Below are 12,467 nucleotides of genomic sequence, written 5' to 3'. Positions count from 1 at the left end.
ATCAGGAATGGAGCTCGTGTGTCCTGACTGGGAGGCAGATTCTTTACTACTGAGCCACCAGGGAAGCCCCTCAGCCTGCTTTTGATGTTTGCTATTTAAACAGCATATGTTTGAGTAGTGAAGCAATATATAGCATTATTTTGAATATTTTGCATGTTTTAAAACTTTAGGGAAATAGTATCATATGGTTTATGTTCCTCTGCAACTTGGTTTTTTTCAAACATTATGTTTGTGAGATTTATCCATGTTGATGTGTGTAGCTCTAGATCAGAGGTCGGCAAACTTTTCTGGAAGAGAGAGAGAATAAATATTTTAAACTTTGTGGGCTGAACAGTCTGCTACAACTACTCAACTCTGCCACTATAATGCAAAAAAAGCCATAGACAATATGTAGAGGGGCAAATGCGACTGCATTCCTATACAACTGTGATTACAAACACCGTAATTACCAAACAAAACAAAACAAAACAAAACAAAACAAAAAAGCAGCCAGGATTGGGTGCACTTTGCTAACCCCTGCTTTAGACCATCATTGCTGTATAAGTTTTCATTGTATGACTACACTGCAATTTATTGATCTTTTTTCTGCTGATTGATATAGGCAACTGAATTATTTTCCCAACTCTTGCATTCACGACGACATAAAACTATACATGCACATCCTTTGCCATGTAGAGTGGATGGAGAACCTATCCCTACCCCATTAACTCTGAGTGTGGCCTAATGGAATTTAACCAATAGAATGCTAGAGAATGTGATGCAAACGTCGTTTTAAATGATTTAATTTGGCCTCTTGCAGTCCTGACATTTGTCATGAGAAGGGCTTGCTCCCAGCAAACTGTTATCCCTTCAGCCTGAGTCTCCAGATGAGAGACAGAGAGCAGGGGCAAACCTGGGCAGACTCACGCCAGCTAACCTGAAATCCTGCGGACAAGGAGCACTCCCTGGGCCATGACCTGCCCACGATGAAGGAAAGGGAGCGTGACGCCATGTTCGAGGCCATTCTGGACACCGTGGATCCAAACAGGGACCTTGCATGAGTACTTGACCTTCATGATTAGCTGTGAGACTGAGAAGGGAGACCAAAAAGCTCCGAAGGGAAGCCTTCTGTGACCAACGGAGGAGCTGTGCCGGAACCTGCCTCGGGAGCAAGCCAACTGCTTCGTCTCCCCCGTGAAGCCTACACAGACAGCAAGGGCTGTGAGCTCCCCACTGCTTTCGACCATGTCAAGTGAACCCGCTCGCTCTTCGTGAATTGATCCTCTGCTCCTAGGTTAGCCTGGCCCACGCTGCTCACCTTGCCGTTGACTTGCTGCCTGTCATCTCATCTCTGTGCTCTTAAGAAATATACTCCCAGACAGTGATACTTCCCAACGTAACCTTAACCTGCTTAGCTTGGGATAACATTTAATAGAAAATAGTGCTTGATAAATTGCTTCTGGTCTAGTCACCATTGCCAGGTTGCTGTGGGGACCCAATTCCTGTCTTAAAGCCAGCTGCCCCTCTCAACTGCAGAAAAATCTAAGCAGCTGGCTGTTTCCCCTCTTGTTCTCCCTCTCCCAATTTTCTGTTTGAATGTAAAAAGCAAATGACTGGACTCCTGCCCCCAAAAAGGAAGTAAATGTTTGTTGTCGTAAGTCACTGAGAATTGTTTGTTACTCAGTATGATTACAGCGGTGGCTGATTAATACAATGGACATTTAAATTGTTTTCAAATCTTTGCTATTACAACAAAGTACACGATTGTAATATGTCAACTGATGCACCTTCAACTTTTTTAGTTAATGCTGATTTGTTTTCCATAGTTTTGTATCAACTTACACTCCACCAGCAGTGTATCACAGTTTTCGTGATTCTGCATCCTTGCCAGTTTTGTCAGATGTCTGCTAATCTGATGGGTGTGAAATTGTATTCCCTGTCTAACTCTTACTCATCTTTCCTTTTCTCTGAGCCTCCTTCCCTAACTCCCCAGTGTGAACTAAGCCCAACATTCTCAGCGAATCCATAGCTCCTTCTGCTTCAAGGCACGAGGGATCTTAGCTCCTGGACCAGGGACTGGACTTGTGCCCCCTGCATTAGAAATGCAGAGTCCTGACCACTGGACCGCTAGAGGAGTCTCAGTCCATAGCTCCTTAAGCTTGACTCTCTCACAGTGTTGGAGCACGGCATTGTATTTATCTTTTAGCCTGTCACCACACACAGATCCTGTGTCCCCCAGCCCCAGTATGGGGCTCAGAACATAATCAGCTCAGTTCAGTCGCTCAGTCGTGTATGACTCTTTGCGACCCCATGAATCACAGCATACCAGGCCTCCCTGTCCATCACCAACTCCCGGAGTTCCGTCAAACTCATGTCCATTGAGTCGGTGATGCCATCCAGCCATCTCATCCTCTGTCGTCCCCTTCTCCTCCTGTTCCCAATCCCTCCCAGCATCAGAGTCTTTTCCAATGAGTCAACTCTTCGCATGAGGTGGCCAAAGTACTGGAGTTTCAGCTTTAGCATCAGTCCTTCCAGTGAACACCCAGGACTGATCTCCTTTAGAATGGACTGGTTAGATCTCCTTGCAGTCCAACGGACTCTCAAGAGTCTTCTCCAACACCACAGTTCAAAAACATCAATTCTTCGGCCCTCTGCTTTCTTCACATCCAAATCTCACATCCATTATATGACCACTGGAATAACCATAGCCTTGACTAGACGGACTTTCATCGCAAAGTAATGTCTCTGCTTTTCAATATGCTGTCTAGGTTGGTCATAACTTTCCTTCCAAGGAGTAAACGTCTTTTAATTTCATGGCTGCAATCACCATCTGCAGTGATTTGGGGGCCCCCCAAAATAAAGTCTGACACTGTTCCACTATTTCTCCATCTATTTCCCATGAAGTGATGGGACCGGATGCCATGATCTTTGCTTTCTGAATGTTGAGCTTTAAGCCAACTTTTTCACTCTCTTCTTTCACTTTCATCAAGAGGCTCTTTAGTTCCTCTTCACTTTCTGCCATAAGGGTGGTGTCATCTGCATATCTGAGGTTATTGCTATTTCTCCCGGCAGTCTTGATTCCAGCTTGTGCTTCTTCCAGACCAGCATTTCTCATGATGTACTCTGCATAGAAGTTAAATAAGCAGGGTGACAATATACAGCCTTGACATACTCCTTTTCCTATTTGGAACCAGTCTGTTGTTCCATGTCCAGTTCTAACTGTTGCTTCCTAAGCTGCATACAGGTTTCTTAAGAGGCAGGTCACGTGGTCTGGTATTCTCATCTCTTTCAGAATTTTCCACAGTTGATTGTGATCCACACAGTCAAAGGCTTTGGCATAGTCAATAAAGCAGAAATAGATGTTTTTCTAGAACTCTCTTGCTTTTTCGATGATCCAGCGGATGTTGGCAATTTGATCTCTGGTTCCTCTGCCTTTTCTAACACCAGCTTGAACATCTGGAAGTTCACAGTTCATGTACTGCTGGAGCTTCGCTTGGAGAATTTTGAGCATTACTTTACTAGCATGTGAGATGAGTGCAATTGTGCGGTAGTTTGAGCATTCTTTGGCATTGCCTTTCTTTGGGATTGGAATGAACACTGACCTTTTCCGGTCCTGTGGCCACTGCTGAGTTTTCCAAATTTGCTGGCATATAGAGTGCAGCACTTTCACAGCATCATCTTTCAGGATTTGAAATAGCTCCACTGGAATTCCATCACCTCCACTAGCTTTGTTCATAGTGATGCTTCTAAGGCCCATTTGACTTCACATTCCAGGATGTCTGGCTCTAGGTGAGTGATCACACCATCATGATTATCTGGGTCGTGAAGATCCAGTTCTACTGTGTATTCTTGCCACCTCTTCTTAATATCTTCTGCTTCTGTTAGGTCCATACCATTTCTGTCATTTATTGAGCCCATCTTTGCATGAAATGTTGCCTTGGTATCTCTAATTTTCATGAAGAGATCTCTAGTCTTTCCCATTCTCTTGTTTTCCTCTATTTCTTTACATCGATTGCTGAGGAAGGCTTTCTTATCTCTACTTGCTATTCTTTGGAACTCTGCATTCAGATGCTTATATCTTTCCTTTTCTCCTTTGCTTTTTGCTTCTCTTCTTTTCACAGCTATTAGTAAGGCCTCCTCAGACAGCCGTTCTGCTTTTTTGCATTTCTTTTGCATGGGGATGGTCTTGATCCCAGTCTCCTGTACAATGTCATGAACCTCATTCCATAGTTCATCAGGCACTCTGTCCATCAGATCTAGTCCCTTAAATCTATTTCTCACTTCCACTGTATAATCATAAAGGATTTGATTTAGGTCATACCTAGATAGTATATTGAAAAGCAGAGACATTACTTTGCCAACAAAGGTCTGTCTAGTCAAGGCTATGGTTTTTCTAGTGGTCATGTATGGATGTGAGAATTGGACTGTGAAGAAAGCTGAGCACTGAAGAATTGATGCTTTTGAACTGTGGTGTTGGAGAAGACTCCTGAGAGTCCCTTGGACTGCAAGGAGATCCAACCAGTCCATTCTAGAGGAGATAAGCCCTGGGTGTTCACTGGAAGGAATGATGCTAAAGCTGAAACTCCAGTACTTTGGCCACCTCATGGGAAGAGTTGACTCATTGGAAAAGACTCTAATGCTGGGAGGGATTGGGGGCAAGAGGAGAAGGGGATGACAGAGGATGAGATGGCTGGATGGCATCACTGACTCGATGGACGTGAGTTTGAGGGAACTCCGGGAGTTGGTGAGACGGACAGGGAGGCCTGGCATGCTGCGATTCATGGAGCCTCAAAGAATCATACACGACTGAGTGACTGAAATGAACTGAAAGGAACTGAACTGAACTGAATGGTCTAGTGGTTTTCCCAACTTTCTTCAATTTAAGTCTGAATTTGGCAATAAGGAGTTCATGATCTGAGCCACAGTCAGCTCCCGGTCTTGTTTTTGTTGACTGTATAGAGCTTCTCCACCTTTGGCTGCAAATATAAATCATCTGATTTCGGCGTTGACCATCTGGCGATGTCCATGTGTAGAGTCTTCTATTGTGCTGTTGGAAGAGGGTGTTTGCTGTGACCAGTGCCTTCTCTTGGCAAAACTCTATTAGCCTTTCCCCTGCTTCATTCCTTACTCCAAGGCCAAATTTGCCTGTTACTCCAGGTGTTTCTTGACTTCCTACTCTTGCATTCCAGTCCCCTATAATGTAAAGGACATCTTTTTTGGGTGTTAGTTCCAGAAGGTCTTGTAGGTCTTCATAGAACCGTTCAATTTCAGCTTCTTCAGCCTTACTGGTCGGGGCATAGGCTTGGATTACCATAATATTGAATGGTTTGCCTTGGAAATGAACAGAGATCATTCTGTCATTTTTGAGATTGCATCCAAGTACTGCATTTTGGACTCTTTTGCTGACCATGATGGCTACTCCATTTCTTCTAAGGGATTCCTGCCCACAGTAGCAGATATAATGGTCATCTGAGTTAAATTCACCCATTCCAGTCTATTTTAGTTCGCTGATTCCTAGAACGTTGACGTTCACTCTTGCCATCTCCTGTTTGACCACTTCCAATTTGCCTTGATTCATGGACCTGACATTCCAGGTTCCTATGCAATATTGCTCTTTACAGCATCGGACCTTGCTTCTATCACCAGTCATATCCACAGCTGGGTACTGTTTTTGCTTTGAATCCATCCCTTCATTCTTTCTGGAGTTATTTCTCCACCGATCTCCAGTAGCATATTGGGCACCTACCAACCAGGGGAGTTCCTCATTCAGTAACCTATCATTTTGCCTTTTCATACTGTTCATGGAGTTCTCAAGGCAAGAATACTGAAGTGGTTTGCCATTCCCTTCTCCAATAGGCACTTAATAAATAATCGTTGAATGAAGGTTTGATGAGAAACTTTAATCGGTCTGGTCAGCTCCTGTCCCAGGGGAGAGTACGAGCTGAGACAACAACTCATCACAGGTACAACACACACATAAAGTTGTGTAAAAGGTCAGAGATGGATTACTTTTCATGTGGTATCTGACTTGGGCTTTGAATGCTACTTGTTTTTATGCTAAAAATGGGATCAGACCAAGGTGGATCTCAGGGGACTAGCAGTAGCTAGAGAAGTGAGTGAAAGCTAAACCCTAAGGGTCTGGGAATGTTTTGTGAGCAAATGCAACCTAAAAAAACAAGTTGCTTGCATAGTAAACAACTAGAGTTTCTTGCACACTATTCCAAGCACTCTATACATATATGGAATCTTATGATAACCCCATGAGGGTGAATATCAGAGAAGGAAACTGAGAAAAATGATTTGCCCAAGGTACACAGCTAATGAGTAGAGACCAGGATTGATTTGAACTCAGACAGTCTGGCCTCAGTGCCTGAACTTTTAATCATCATCCTCTCCTGCTGTTCTGGAAACCTTCACACACACACCCCAAGGCAATTGCTCTAGAGATTAAGGGACTTGACACCTCCCAGAAACCCCTTCTCTGAACCATGAGAACGCCTTTGGATGGTATGGTTTTGCATGGCATACCGAAAAGCCAGAGTTCTGAGAACTCCTTGGGAAACATCTCTGCTGCCAGTCAATGTTATGGAAAGAAAACAGGTCTGGGAGCCAGGAGACAGGTTTTAATCCAAGTTCGGCCACAGTCTTAGTTCACGTTATTTTTTGTTGCAAGAAGAAAAAAAACAATAATTTAAAATTTTCCCAAATGAAGAGGGAAGATATGAAAAATGGGCAGTGCTGATAGAACACCCACAGGTTGATCCAAGAGACGGACTGTGGATATGACCATGCATTCATTCTGTCCCTTTCTCTCTGGGCTGAGAACAGCATCACATTTCAGGGTCAGATTTCTGGGAGGTGACATCTGATTGGCCCAGCTTCTGTCAGGTATCTGATTATTGTCTTTTCTGGCCCAAACAGCTGTGACAAGGAAGGTGAGATCACATAAACTTCAGAAAAGAGGGGCTGCTATGAACTAGGCAGATAGCTCTAGGTGTCTAACAAAGTTACTAACTCACTGTAGACCTTAGGAAAACCATCTTCCTTCCTGGGGCTCAGTTTTTCTCACTTGTAAAATGAGAGATTTGATCTGTGTCTTGTTCACCATAACATCTACTATGCCTGACATATAGTAGATGTTTAACAAATGTTTGTTGAATAAATGAATGGACTCGAATGGCCTCTACATTACTTTCTGATTTTTGTAGTGTCTGTCTCGTAGAATTCTTATATGTGAGATGTGTGGGTGCTGAGAGCTGCCAGGGAGGAAGAAGAGGAAGAGGAGTGCAGATAAGCAAGTGCTTGGTCTTTCCTCTGGGCATCTTTCCAGTGCCAATCCTCTGTCCTCAGCAAGCTGTCTTCTGGACAGAATTTGGCTTCTCTAATGGACCTTGTCCCTGGAGGGATGGTGCCCTTTACAAGCTGCTAAACTGGCTTCCTGAGAATAGCCAGCACAAAGCCATTTGGTAACAAAATCCAAAGACGAGAACCTTGGATTTGACTCCAAGAGCTAGAATCCAGACTCTTCCACTTATTTTTTTAAAATATTTATTTATTTATTTGGCTGTGAAGAGTCTTAGTTGCAGCATGCAAAATCTTCATTGTGTCATGCAAAATCTTTTGCTGTGGCACGCAGACTCTCTAGTTGTGGCATGCGGGCTCAATAGCTGTGGTATGGCAGCTTAGTTGCTCCATAGCATGTGGGATCTTAGTTCCCTGACCAGGAATTAAATATGCATCCCCTGCATATTTAATGGGGTTCTTAGTCACTGGATCACCAGGGAAGCCCCCAGACTCTCCCACTTATTAGGTGATATGAATGAATGACTTAACCCCTCCAGATATCAGTCTTCATCAGCCAAACAGATATGAGAATATTTGTTCTGCTTCATTCATAGGAGTTCTCAAGGCATAATACATGTAAAATTGTCCAAAATATTTGAACCACATTTATGGTGTGCTAATGAGGTATGAGGATTACCCTGGTAGTTTAGCTGGTAAAGAATCCCTCTGCAATGCAGGAGGTGTAGGTTCGATACCAGGGTTGGGAAGATCCCCTAGAAGAGGGCATGGTAACCCGCTCCAGTATTCTTGCCTGGAGAATCCCCATGGAGAGAGGAGCCTGCCCAGCCATAGACCATGGGGTCACAAACAGTTGGACATGACTGAGCAACTAAGCACAGCACAATGAGGTATGAGGCACAGCATTATATGCTGAAATGGATTATTTTATATAATCTTCACAAGAATTTTATGAGATACCTACTATTCAGTTTGTCCTCATTTTACAGATGAGGCAACTGAGACTCAGAGGTTAAGTAACTTGCTCAAGGTCATACAGTTGATGAGCAGCCGAGCCAGTTGCCCTGAACCACCAAGCTCTATTGCCTCTGCTTATGTTCCGATGATAGATGCCTGACAGTGTGCTGGTAATTATTATTCTTACTTCCCAGGGCCCAAGCTCCCTCGCAGAAGCTGAACACTGAAATTTAAACATTGAGTATCCAGATGTATGAACATTCAGAAAAGCAGAACTTCAGGGTTCTCCCAGAAAAAGCAAACAAAAAAACTCAGTCTACAAATTATATGAAGTAAGAAATTTCTGGGCAGTAAGTGAGAGAAACACAGCTCAGACTGGCGTACTCAACAGGGGGGATGTGTTGGCCTCCAACCTGGGAGAGGCAAGGGCGAAGCACCTGGAACCTCAGGTCGAAACATCTACAAGGCACCGTCTCTCGCACAGTCTCTCACTAGCTGCTGCTTTATGGACTCTGCCTGCCTCACCTCATACTCCACAGGAACTCCTTTTCATGGAAGGCAGCACAACTAGCGGCAGTTCCAGGGTCACAGCACAATAGCTCTGCGACCAAAACTGAGACGAGGTTTCATTTCCCAGCTAGAGATGAAAAATCTCAGTGAAGATCTCCTATTGGCCCAAACGGAGTCATGAGTTCTCCCCTCTGAAGCAATCAGTGTGGCCAACAGCGTATGGTTCTATGACTGGCTACCCTGCTCAGGGGGCTACATGGCCCCCCATGTGACCAGTGGAAGTGGATTTGTTATCGAAAAGGAGGGGCGGTAGAGATGGCAACACAGATATGGACTCTGGAGGAATCCCTGAAGCCAATGGTCACCCTAATTTGTGTCCCTTCCAACTTTTCCGCTTTCTCAATCCACACCTACTAGTAAAAAGTCACCTAGTGGGCTACTAGTTTCATATTTCCATCTCCTTCTTCAGAAGGGTTCAGGCCATCTTCTTTAGGGATGGAGGAGTGGGTCTGTCCTCTTCTGCAGGCCATTTATCCATGGATGTACCTAGATTCCTTGTCTGCAAAGGGAGGGTGACTGAGCCTGCCCAACCTTCCTTACAGAGCCATGTGAGGACCACAGAGCTAATGGATGTGAAAGTTTGCCTTAGAAAGAACAAAGTGCCATATTTACAAACACAGGATGTATTTATTGATTTATTTTCCTTTATGTTCTAAAAAAGGATTTGAGGTAGTTAACCAAAATGTACACAATACAGTGGGATAAAAATAGATAAAGTGATAGAACAAAGGGAAAACAAGGGTAGAAAAAGAAAATAAAGCCAAGGAGAATGCTAGTACATGAAAATCTATGCTCAAAATCCCTGAACAAGTTCAGACCTGAGCTTTGTTGTGAGCGAAATAGTGGGAAGTATAATCAGTTACAAAAGGTACAGTAGCCATGAGGTAAAATCCTATTAGCATGCCAGGAAGGGCCACATAGCTTATCTCGATGCTAATATCTGATAGGAATCTCTTCTTATCAAGAAAATATTATGGAATTCCCTGGTAATCCAGTGGTTAAGAATCCACCTGCCAATGCAGAGGACACAGGTTAGATCCCTGGTCAGGGAAGATTCAACCTGCTGAAGGGCAACTAAGCCCATTTGCCACAACTACTGAAGCCTGCTCACCCTGGGGCCTGCACACCACAACTGGAGGAAGCCTGCATTCAGCAACGAAGACCCGGCGTGGCCAAAAATAAATAAATTAGTTTTTAAAAAATATTATGGGAAGGACTGGTCTGCATATTCAACAATATTTAGATTCCTGTCCTTTTATTTTCGAGATGTCCCTTGACATCTGCTTCAGGGTGTCAGGTGGGTTCATCATCTATTTATGATTTGGTTTAATTGAGCTAACATCACTGGATACCAACTAGGTAGAAAGCAAAAACACTTTTTTCATCTATTTTGCTTTTTTTTCTATTTATGGGAAAATGAGGTTAGGTGCAGGAGTGGTACATGAGCTCCCCCGTGAAGTGTGGGACAAAAAAGTTCGAGCATCTTGGCTTAGCTGAAATATATAAAAATCACTAAGACATAAAACTGATCCAAGCAGGCTATAAAGACACTGCTGCCTTTGCCTCAGAACCTGGGCTATAATCTCCTGTCCTGGAACAAAATTCAAACATAAATCAGCCTCCACTGTATTTTTAACCACCTACGAAATTCTTCATTTCCTGCCTGTGATACTTATGACAATGAAAGATTTCAATCTCCCCCACTCCAGCTCTGAGAAGGTGCCCTTAGGGCAGTGGTAGGGGTCCAGGCCTGGGCCCTCTGGGTCCAGCAACCCCATGATGCGGCTGGGATGGAAGAATAGACTTAGGGGTCTCCATGACAAATTTGGGAGGGCTGTGTCTAGCCAATACAGTGCTTTTGTGCAGGGTTGAGAAGGGCACTCCCTGCAGTGGAAATCCTTGGGTTCCCACCTGGAGTGCCCTCTCCCATCTTCAACTTATCCAATCTCATTTATCCTCCAAGACCCATCTCCACAAAGCCACCCCGAATATGCATGGCATTCTTTTTCTACCCTGAGCTTCTAATGTATCAACAGTAAGTACCAAACAGCTGGCTTTTAATTATATGTTGTCTGGCACTCACTATTTCATGCTGTCAGTCTGTCTCTCTAACTAGATTGATGATATCTTGAGGGTAATGATTGCTTCTTATTTTATATGTCCACCTTACAGTCAACGAGGGTGCCTTTATCTGGGCACTTTACAAGTAACAAGGCCATTAAAAACAGAATCCTACGGTGTCTAAGCTGTCTAGTCTCCCCAGTGTGTCCATCACAGACAAGAAAATTGAGAGCCAGAGAAGAGGCTTGACTTGCCCAAGGTCAGGAAGTGAGAACCTGACCTGGCCAGGAGTGAAGCCAGTTCTCCTGTTTGCCAGTGTGGTGCTTGATTTCCCTTAAAAATTTAGCTAAAAAATTCCCAAATAGACCGTTCAAGACCACAGCTCACTGGAGAACGAAGACAGACAGACAGACAGCCAGCCAACGGTAATCTATCTACCATCTACATGTGGACAGAATTTCCCGCACAAAGCCAGGCCAAGCTGCGTTAGGTTCAGCAAACAGCCCCCATGGGAATCAAAGCTGGTCTTTGAACTTACCAAGGGGTGAAAGGACCTCAGTGAGTTACCTGAGGTTCTTTCAACCTCCCCCACACCCGTCTGCAATGTCTGGGCACATGAAACCCACAGTTGATGATCTCAGCAGGAGGGATGAGTAGAGAGGTGAAGAGGGCATCTCCTCTCTGAATAGAGTGTACGTGAGTGGCTGCATTTTGCAGTAAATGACACATCCTTAATAACAGGAAATAAACCAATATTTGCCCAAAACTCCTAACAGCAGATGGTTTACAATGATATCAAAGATGACAGAAACTAGTATCAAAACAATAGCAAAAAATACGAATGGCAACAACTGCTAAGCAAAACCCTATAATGAAAAGCTGGAAACAGGTACCTTAGTCTTGCTATCTCTCGTGGTCACTCACAAAGCACAGTACCAACCACTTAGTATTTCTCACAACACCCCTATAAGTCTGACGTGACGAGCTTATTTTATAGTTATGGGAATCAAGGCTCAGCGAGTTGAAGTGTTTTGCCCCAAATCACACCACAGCTAAGTGGCAGAGCTGGGACTGGAATCCAAGTCAGCCTCACTTCAAAATTCCCCCTTTTACTACAACCCACAGAGGCTCTCATTCCAGCTTCAATTCTATGTCCCATTAGCAGATACGTGGGACAAGCTCTGGTTTGGAAAATCCAAGGCTCCTTGGGGAGAAGGATGACAGCTCACCCATCAGTTCACCAGGAGTGGGGAAGAGAGACAAGGGACTGACATGAAGCATACCCATGGCTTTTTCTTGGTGCCAAACAAACGCAGAAGGAATCACTTTTAAAAGAACACAGTGTTTTTCCTTCTCTTCTCACCTCCCCTGGGCCTGTGCCTATGATAATTGGGAAGCAGAGAGTCTGGTTTTTCTGGGATCAGAACCAAAGCTATGAAGAGTGTTCTGACAATAAATGCTGTTGATTGACAGTTGATGGACAGTGTTCTAGAGTAAGTTTTTCCTGGGCTGGGTGTTGCGCTAAAAACTGCACTAAACAACTGCTCAACAGCCTGCTTCCTTTTCAGATAGAATTTACTACACCTTCCTGCTGTGGG

Source organism: Ovis aries, chromosome 20, assembly GCF_016772045.2.
Source record: "Ovis aries strain OAR_USU_Benz2616 breed Rambouillet chromosome 20, ARS-UI_Ramb_v3.0, whole genome shotgun sequence".
NCBI lineage: Eukaryota > Metazoa > Chordata > Mammalia > Artiodactyla > Bovidae > Ovis > Ovis aries.
The sequence above is the reverse complement of the archived record's forward strand: the minus strand, read 5'-3'. Positions refer to the sequence as shown.